Consider the following 10,535-nt stretch of genomic DNA (forward strand, 5'->3'; position numbering starts at 1 on the left):
AGGGCTCGTGCCATGAAAAATCAAGCAGGGATGCAAATCATGGTGAAAAGGCAATTTTAAGCATTGCTTATTATTTGTGGTTTAAGAAAGCCTGGTACAATTTCTCTCCAAATACATTTTTTGTGATTAATATAAAGCAGGAAGGATCTAATTTTGGCCAACTAAGACATAAAGTTTGCACTGGGGGATAAAGGTCTAAGCAGTAAAGGGGGAAGGATGTTTCAGTTCCAAGTTCACCAAATCTGGCTCTTCAAACACACGTAGAGAGAGGTTTCTTTGCAGAGCTTCCAGTGATGGGAATGGGAGGAGAGTACTTTTACCTGGGATATAGGGGTACATTTATAAATGTGCAACCTTTGAGTTGTCTCAAAAATCCTCCCGTTGTCCTGATCCACCTTTGGCAAAGATACTCTTCTCCCAGGGGCTGTATGAAGGGGACTCCAGCAGACTAGAATCCAAGTATGGATTTATGCAGCCAAACTTAAAAAATAAGGCTCCCATCTACAGATGTATGTACATGTCTTCAGCCTGAGAAAGGGTGAAACAGCTTTCGTCCTGCATCTAAAAACACTTCATATGTTAAAAGCTGAGCAGGGCTTACATTTGCTGCTCATGGTATTGCTTCAGGAGAAAAGTTCTGCAGAATGTAGAGTTTCCCTTCACATGGAGAGGGTTTAATTCTCAAGCTTAATAAATATTTCTCAGTGGTGTGCTGGATAGTAAGGAGACTCACTGGTGATTTGCCAGATTTCTGCCAGAGCAAAATAATATTTTTCTTTTACCTAAAAAAGACAACTTTGATATCTAGGAGCATGAAGTGTTAAACTCATCTTAGGCACTGAGGTTTAGAAACAAAATCTCACACAGCGCATATAAATATCATCTGCATCCAGACTCCATCAACGTGGATTGTAATTGGCACACTGTAAATTATCTGTTACTGATACACACCAACACCCCCTGGTTTGTAAGCTCAGGTGCCCCTTCCTGGCTACAAAATATAAAAACATAAGTCCTATATGTAAACCTAATGGAGTCAGCATCGGAACAAGCTTTTAGATCTGGGTGTATGTATTACAAGAGTAACAGAGGTGAAAACCTGCTTGTCACTTATTCAACTGGATATGAATGGCTTCAAAAGAAACTCAGGAGTAAAAGATTAAAGGCAAGATGACCATGAACTCTCCTTTCCCGAAAGAAGTTCAAAGCTTCCTGATTTAGGTTCTTATCGCACTATAAAGAGGGGAGCAAGTAAGATAAAAATTTAAAAATAAATGATCTTTAAGAAATTATCCTCATCTGAGTGTCCTCCAATATGTCTGGTCCTCTAAGTGTTAAGTGAATTGTAACTAGATCCTAGGGAGACAGTTGCAACCTGGTTATCAGTGGCAGTAAATGGAAGATAATAGCCCCACTAGAGAGTTATGAAATGGCTTGTCTTTGAGCTGCCAAAGTGTTTAGGCTCTCTTTTATTATATTCACAGCAGTAATCCGATATGTCCTGACTTCTGTCATCTGTATGTAATGCTTATCAACTCTCTGCCAGTGATTCACCCCCTTGTCAGGGACAATTATTCCTCAAAGTGCTGAGGTTACAGCCGAAGCAATATTATGACTGCAAAGAAAATATGAAAGGTGCAGCACATCATAGCAAGCAACCTTGAAGCTGACGTCAAAGTGGAGGAGAACATTGTTGACAAAAAAATAAAGCATAACAGGAGTGTTGCTCCTATAGCAATCCTGAGCATTGCTAGGGTCATACATACCTATGATGATGGTGATGGAAGAGTTTCCCACTATTTTATAGGAGGTGTGTTTTCGTACTTCCCTGGTTAGGTGTTTCTCTCCATTTCCATTTAAAGCCACTTAAAATTAAACAGGCAGAGTGTGTTCTGTCCCTCTAAATTTGCAGACAGAAGTTCAGCCCAGGAAATTAATTTTCCTCCAAAGGCTCATAAAATGAAAAGCATAATCTAAGTGACAGAGGGCCCAACTTGCAGTTTTCAAGTTGCCTGAAATTACAGTAACACCTGTGGTAAAGTTCTGATCCAAGCATGTTCAGACCAACCTGTTTCCTCACTCCTTCAGATGCCCCAGGCAAGTTTTGTCATCAATTGTCCTTGTATTGCGCACGGATCAATTAATTTGTGAGAGTAAAATAGATAATCTTGAGAGAGCAAGAAGGCATTGGGGATGCTAAAGTCGGTGTCCTGGCACTGTGAGAGCAGTACTGGAGAGCAGAAGGCAACCTGTGAACCAGGGCAGGCCCTTGGGGCACCAGAAGCTCAAGGCCACTGGGAGAGGGAGAACGGCTGCGACATTTCTTTGTCTCCTCTCGTAGCAAAGGGAAATGGTGGCTTGGGAAGCTTTGTCAAGGGCAATGAGGAAAAGCAGCTGGTCAGTGAACATAATGGTGGAGACAGGGAGGCCAAAGAGGGGTGCCAGATGGTCCCAGGGGCCATCCAGTTGACCAGCAGCAGCACCTATGCCCTGCATGCACATGTGGTATCAATCCAGCACGGGCTCTTGGGTGTCGGTCAGCACATAATTCACTTGACTGAGGGTTTGAGCCTACAGAGTAGCAGAAGTGGATTGAAACAATGCTTCTGTGTGGTGTTTTGATGGTTCTTAGGCTCTAAAAGTACAGTGCAAACTCTGTGCTCCAGTGCATTTTGTGAACAAGTGGTTGAGCAATTCCATTTCCCAGTTTAGAGGGTCACATGGGTCCAATTATGAGGGAGGGTCCAGTGAGAAGGCAAAACAAGTGGGGTAGGAGTACAGAAGGAGGGAGGAGGCAGCCAGCATTGAAAAAAAATAATGTTACAAATCATCTGGCTAATCAGAAAGTGGAGTCACTTCTCTGGGCACAGAGATGAGTCCAAGCCACGTCTTTTGTCATGTTTGGTGCTGTCACTGGTGCTGCAATATTTGGTGCTTCCTGTCCATGGTGGACAGGCACCAACAGGAGCCTACAAGGGTCTCAAGGGCCATGAGCAGCAGGGTTAGCTGTCCTTTCATAGGGAGGGAAACGGAGCCTCCAAAAGCGATGAGGAGAGAGAATGAATCACTGTGCCTTGTCTAATATATTGCAGTAATGTAATATAACAGCAATAACCCCCAGAGTACCATCTGGTGAACTTGTGACTAAACACAGCTTGTTTTGCTCAAGGCACACAAGCAATGGACAAGTATATATTTTATTCCTTTGCTTCACCTTGCCCAAGCACAAGTGGTAGCAAAACTATTTCTGGGAGTTTTAGGCCATCTACAAATCAGAGCTGCAAGCACACAGGCAACTCGCTCTGCAGGAGGGTGCTCAGCGGTGTAAACTCCTGAGTGTCAGTTATGGCCACCAGAGTAGAAATCTCAGCTATTCACTGCCTGTTTCTGACACTGCAAAATTCCCTGTTAAAGTCCTGTGCATAGGTGGATGTTTCAGGTGATATTTTCCAGGGATGCAGGAGGCCGGACTCACCCGTGAAGAATATTGGTGACTAGTTGCTCTGACCTTGGTCAGAGTTAATCCTGCAGGAATGAAAAGGTTCAGATTTCAGTACTCACCGGAAGAAAAGAGAAGGGAGGGAGAAGTAGCCCCCTACTAACATAAAGACATGACCAGTGGCTCTGCCATCAGTTACAGCATTGCTTGCATTTGGCATTATATTATGAAAATATCTATTCAGAGTGGAAAATAAGATCAAAGACAACATTTCCGTAGCGGTGACTTTAGCTCCACTTCACTCTGCTCCCTCTCCTCCTCCCGTCCTTCGCATTTCAAGGCTGTTGCTCTATTCATCCGCTCTATGCCACCCCAGGTTTATAACACCACATCAGCAGCAGCACTAATAACCCGTGATTCTTTTCCCCTATTGTGTTTGTCAGAGTCAGTAATCTGGGCACTACAGTAGCAGAGCTACTGAAAAGCTACAGTGTGTTCCTATAGCAACCAACTAATCCGCAGGTGGAAGGTGATTGGGCACCTTTTGCACCGGAACAATAATTTGAAAGATCTTTTTCAGTGTGCTGTTCTGCAGCATGAGTTCATTGTATTGCAACCCACCACGAATCATTATAAGCTGTCATGAAAATGCAGCCACGGCTGCACAAATCACAGCGAGGAGAGACATGTCTTCCAGCAACAAGCCCTTGAAATATTTCATGGCAGGTTAAGAGGCCAAATTGCGCAGAGCGAGATGTATTGTATAGGATAAAACAAAGGGCTTGTATAATAAGCTGATGCTGACAGTCTCCGAGTCAGGGAATCCCAGTGAAGTGTAAGGCTGTGCATGAATATGAGTTTTTCTGAGCTGTGGAAGGAAAACAACCATAATAAAAGAAAGCTCCGGGCAGAGCTCCCACATTCAGCTCTTCCAAAACCAATTACTCCCACCTGGCTATTCCCATGTCTCCTAAAACATCTCCTGTTACAGAAGAGAATTTAATGTTTTCTAATTGAAACCTCTAATTTAAGGCATTTGCTTGCTTTCCTCAAAGTCTGAAATCCTGGCCTGGACTTTCACAAGGTGATTAGATATTCTAGAACTTTTAAATTTTTAGACACTCAAATTCAAACTAAGAAACCTTCAAGAAATACACAACACCTTTCTTCTGAAAGTCAGGCCTATTCATCTTTCTCACAGTAAGTAGTCTGAACTTGAGGTAGGGAGTGATCTTCCCTACCCGTGGCAGAGGTTTTGGAATGAGATGATATTTAAGTTCACTTCCAACCCAAAGCATTATAGGTTTCTTTCCAAGTAACCCATCTCAATCCATGGAGGAATTGCAGCATAGGTAGTCAGAGAACAAACATCTTCATATCAACCTAAAGCAAGGAGTCCTGTCATTTGCAGTCTATGTCTAATTTCTACTTATTTTTCTTTGAAAACACTCGACTAGAAATAGTAGATATAAATAGAAACCTCTTAAAGCTGAGTTGTACAAGCAGATGCATTTCCCACACAGCCATTGCTGTGGAAAGTGAGAGCAGATAGTGTAAAGGATGCAACAGGCACTGTCACAGGAAGGCAAAAAAGGAAATCTGTTAAAAACTTCAATAAAAAGAGAGAAATAGCACAAGTGCTTCTTTACCTCAGTTTAATCACATTGCAGAAAGAATGTCTTTATTAAGTGCCTGGACTTAATAAAAATGTCAAAAACTCTTATTGCATAAATCAGCTCTTTCAAGATTTGTTGGAGTGATGGAGGAAAAACCTCAAAAATAGAGAGCAAACAGAAGTTTAGTTACCAGGTTATGACTTCTCAGGTTGCAGCTTCAAAAGCTTCCCTACATTTACTGGCCAAAGATTCCAACCTGGGATGCTTCCATCTAAAGCAAATTTCCTGAGACAATGAAGTCAGTGTCTCATTTACAGCTGAAGAGTTTTATGAAGCAAGTGTCCACTCAAAGCTGAATCAACAAATAAACAAAACAGAACAGATGCTGCTTTTATGACCCATTTTTTTACTCATCCCAAAGAAGGATGAGTGAAATGGATGAGGCAGGTTCACATGCTCAAACCAAATTGACAGAAGAAAAGCTTGAATGGGGTCTAGGATATTTCCCAGGGATATTATTAGATTATTGAATATTCTACAGCAAATATCAGTGTCTTTCCCCTTCTTCCCCCTCTTGCCTTTCACCTACAATATAATTCAGGACATTTTCCCAAAGAAAGTTTCACTGAAAATGGCAAACGTCTCTGAAAATTTCTTAATAACAATTTTCCAGCAAAACATTAAAAAATTCTTGACCATCTTTAATTGTGAAATGTATTGATTGTTCCTCGCAAGTAATTCATGTCTTAAAATGACATATTTATGTTCCTTTCAGAGGGCTTGGATAGATAGCATTGTTTTTCTTTCCAAAGCACATCAAAGAGCCCAAATTTTGGCAGGCTTTCTGTTTTCTTAAAAAAAAAAGGGGGGGGGAGAAGAAAGAAAAACATCAGCAAAACAAAGCTAAGAGTAACTGCTCTTTTCTGAAGAGTTGTGGGCTTCTTCACTTCTAGATTCATGTCATGGTGCTCACTTCAGGGAGCTGCTGAGACAGAGAGCCTGGAGGTGGGGAGGTGGAGGGGAATGGGAAGATCAGAGAATTGGCACGGGATAGAGAGCCTTTTGCCTCTTGATGTTCAGGCTGAATCTAGACAAAGTCAGTCATAAACCAGTGTCATCATGATTTTTAAACACTTTCCTGGGCTATGTAAGCTCAGACTGTAGCCTCTAACACAGGGGACACATTTCCACACATCTGCAGCTGGGACTTTGACAGCCCTGGTGATAACTGGTCTCCTATTTGTAGAGTCTCCATTTTGTAATTGAATAAATTCCAGAAAATGGTTGAATTTGGGTTAATCATGGCTTTTTCCTTTCAAGACAGGTAGGTACCTGAAGTGCATACCTTTTTTTTTTCAAGGAAAAAAATCCTGAGAAGCTCACCCTTCTACTCAAACGTTCAGAGGAAGTAGGTTGGTATTGCTGCAGAAAGATCTTCAAGTTTGAGTATGTTATTGCCCAGATCTATTTTTTTTAAAAAAATTTAATTTCTCTGCCAGTAAGTATAATTTACTTGTCACAGAATTGCACTCCTGTGGCAGGATCTGATGTCTGTCCTGTTTGTAAAATACCACACACTGTTGCCCAGTGTTAAATATAAAGGAATAACATCAAAACAACGCAAAAGAAATGCCACCAGCTCTTACTCTGTGAAGCAACCTTTACCTTGATTTACTGTGTAACCAGGCTTGTTTATTGGTGTTAGGATCAGATTATTTTAAGGCTTACAATTCTCCTGTAGACTGTGCTATGAGTGGTAGAGTTTCCACAGCTTCCCAAGCAGAGTTGCTTTGCTCTACACTGAGAATAAGATATGAGGAAAGACTAGGAAAAGAAGTTATACCAGAGATAGTCTGAGGGAAATGCCAGGAGTGCCTGCTTTATCACCTAAACTGTTGTGTCACACTGAGCTGAAACGTGCAAACCTTTTCCATCGGGGCCTGTCCTGGGGTAAAACTAGTTTTGACTTTAATGGACCTTTTAATGGACTGTAATCATCCAGCAGCCCATACACAATCCTGCAGGAACTGGCAGTGCACGGCATTTCTGCAAAAGGATAGAAAATCCCTGGAGTGTGGTATGGAGCTGCAGTCTGGCACAGTTCACGCTGTCCCCAGACCTCAGGCTTTGGGGAAGGAGCAGAAAGGCACAATGACAGGGCAGCTGGTGTGAAACCCCCTGAGCTTCTCACCTCAGAGTGATAAACAAAACGAGCATCACTTGGCTAACTGGTAAATGACTGGGGTAAAGAACAAAGAATATGTACTCTGGATAAAGATGACAGGGTTCATTGCTACAACAAATCAGACAATATGTGAACTTAGACTGTGCCCTATTACTTGGTACAATTATGTGACCTTGTAACAAAGCCTGGTGAGGATGGCAGCAACACTGCACATAAAACAGAGCCTGGTGGAAAGTTGTTATTCTTCAAACTCACATCTAGACATCTTTCAAGTGATTTCAGAATTTAGGGTGAAAGTGGATCTTAGGCCTTTTTTAAAAAGCCATTTCAAATCCTCATTCATATCATAAATGCTTTTTTCTCCTTTTTTCTGCAGGCCACTGAAATCTCTGGGGCCATGACATTGTCTGGCACTGAATGCAGCCCCTTTTTATCATTATAAAGAAATAATGAAAGCATATGGTGGAGAGGCGCTCATATTTCAGTGTTTGGTGCTGTCCTCCTTCTCCATAACCAAGCACTGAAGAATATATAGTACAATGAGAACATTAATTATTTCCAATACACTAACAGAAAATTCCTAATAATTCAAAGTCATCCCTGCTGCCTAGTGTGATTGTAAGTTCAAAGTAAAAGAAACCAAACATATCCCCACTTTTGTGCATTAAACATCAGCAAGTGACCTGTATTTTATTACAGTACACAGCTGTTTTATCACATAAGTAAATAAATCACCATTGAACCAACTTTGGGAACGAAGATTTTGAATAATAACACAATTAAGTTTTCCCACAAAGTCCAAATAGCCCACTTGCTCATAGTTGCTACAAGCTGTGATTCCCACGTGAAAGATATCAACTTATTTCCTTTTCCTGTCAATCATCGGTACCGAGTGGGGCCCTGGTATGTCAGGTCATGACCTTTCACTCTGGGCATGAGCCTGAAAGCCACTAGTGAATCAACTAGTTTAATTATTTAGGCTGTTTTTAATAAATATAAAAATGTGGCCTTAAATATTTCACATGCTTGTTCAGTTTGGGCTTTCAAGTACCTCTCATCAAGCCCACCAGCCTGAAAGTGTGGTCTTATTGGTAGGAAATCAGTCAATTAATAACCAAACCCAGCTTTTGGAATAAGGTTTATTTTGTTGATTTTGAGCTTCCTGGCTTGGGTATCACTTGCTTGTTGGTTTAGAGGACAGGCTTTTTGTTATCTTTTTTGAACATGAGATCAGACTGTTTTTAATCAACACCAGCAATGGCCTAGTTGCCTACCTCCCACAAAATGATCCTTTAGTACAGATGCCACCGTAGGGTTCACAGTTCTCCAAATAAGGTCTATTTTCTACATCCTCTTCACCTATGGGAAAAAAAAAAAAGAAAAGCAAGCAGGAAGAAATCCAATACAGTAAAGTCCTTATAAAACAATTCTTTAAAAAATACTTTTGAGTAATGTTGACAGCTTTGCTATTAGGTCCCTTAGCAGTGGACAGTTTTATTCCATTTTAGGTCAAAGTGTGATGACAACCCACCTTTGCTAAACTTCCCAACAATCTTTTTCAGCTTGTAACTCCCACAATCTAAAAATCTAGGCCTGAACCCAGCTGCTGATTCTGCCTGATATTTTGCACCACTGCATCAGAAACCTGCAGCAACTACAAACACGTCAGTAGAAAACGAGGATGCCATGGGCAGTGATTTATGATCTACAAACATTTACACTTATTGCTCAACAAACCTTCCAGCTGGTAGACATGGGACAGAATTAAACTTGAGAAACTAATTCATGGTGTCTATTGAAAGAATAAGCCTCTAAACTTGGACTGCCAGAGTTAATTCTGCTTTTGAACATTCCTGAAATGTTCAGAACTTTCCCAGCATCTCTTCGATTTATTCTGTTCTCCTTTCCCCTAGTGCTCTAAGACTTCTCAAGAAAGTGAGTGTGAAGGGCTGTCTCTATTTATAGATGACAAACTAACTCTTATCTTTCTCCCTCCTCTCCCCCCTGCCATGGTCCTGCATCAAAGAGAGGGCTTGTGGAAAGGGAAGAGAGATGCTCTTACTCTGACTTTTCCAATCACTCTCATGGGCTGCCGGGTCTGGAGGAAACATCAGCATGCCAAAATTTGCTTTTCTTTCAAATAGGAGTAACAATCTAAATGATGACATATATCACAAAAATGAGATTGCCACAATGTAGAGATCATTACAGATACTTAAACTGAATTGTGCTTTGTTTGGGACAGTAGAAAACATTTCATCTTGATACTGTTTGAATTCTTCATTTTGCCTTAATGGCTTCAAGGTGTTCACAACAGTATGTCAGAATTTACAATATAATCAAACAGAAGTCAAGTGAAACATTCTATCTTTAGGGAAGAGCAGTGTCCTTGCCTGATAATGCTCCCTCTCAGCAATTTCAGCAAAACTGCTGTAGTCCTGAGAAATCTTTCCAATTCATCTAAGTCTGCGTTTGCTGATGAAAAGCTGCCTTCTAAGAAGTTTTCAATCCGCTTTGCTCAAGATGCATCAGCAGGAGCATGTGTTTGTAACATGTGAGCAACCCCCGAATCTCCCGGTGGATGAGAGATCAAAACCAAAGCATCGATCCAAGGATCTACCACTTTGAAATCAGATATGGAGAAATGCTAAGGAGCAGCAGTGATTCTTAGGGGTTTCAAGTGCATTTAGAGTGCGCGGTATCGCCTGGAACATGCTTCAGTTTGCACTTACCTTATTTAGCTTTTCAAAGGCTGACCTTCCATGCACTAAGTTCAGCGACATAGCAGTCAACCTATTAATGTCCAAGGAAGCTGTGGACCAAATCAGACAGTTTAAATAACTCAGCTGTGAACACAGAGCCCCATTATCATTTCTGTGAGGCTAATCTGAACAGCTGATTCATCTCGAGCAGTTTACTATGGACGGTAAGTCTTCACCGCATCCATTTAAAGTTTTAAATCAGATGAGGGTGAGGAACTCTGCACTCAGACACTATGTTGGGAGGTGCCTCATAAAAGGACAGACAGGCAGAGAGGCTTGTATTAAAGGCCCTTATTTCCCATCATATTTTACTAGCTCTGTTCTGACCTGATTACTGATTTCAGTTGAATAAAAGTATGTAATAATGAAGTAGAGTTGGAAAACTGTGTAGCCTTTATTCCCCTACAACACACATCTCCCTGTTAAACATGTCTCAGCTTTACATGAATCTGATGGGTTTATTCACAGAAGGGCTGTATTTAGCACACGTGCTTCAGTAGCATTACAGAGACAGCACAACTCATGAGAGAACC

At 41.3% G+C, this 10,535-nt stretch overlaps 1 long non-coding RNA gene across 1 annotated transcript; it reads right to left on the reverse strand.

The window, feature by feature from the left end:
• Positions 1–3,387: 3,387 nt before the first annotated feature.
• Positions 3,388–9,991, reverse strand: LOC113947782. The gene is made up of 4 exons (XR_003527856.1): positions 9,973–9,991; positions 8,515–8,599; positions 6,401–6,477; positions 3,388–3,525 (listed from the first exon to the last, which is right to left on the reverse strand). It is a non-coding gene; the product is annotated as an uncharacterized LOC113947782 (long non-coding RNA).
• Positions 9,992–10,535: the final 544 nt, after the last annotated feature.

This window comes from Corapipo altera, unplaced genomic scaffold (assembly GCF_003945725.1).
Source record: "Corapipo altera isolate COAL_440 unplaced genomic scaffold, ASM394572v1 50, whole genome shotgun sequence".
Classification (NCBI taxonomy): domain Eukaryota; kingdom Metazoa; phylum Chordata; class Aves; order Passeriformes; family Pipridae; genus Corapipo; species Corapipo altera.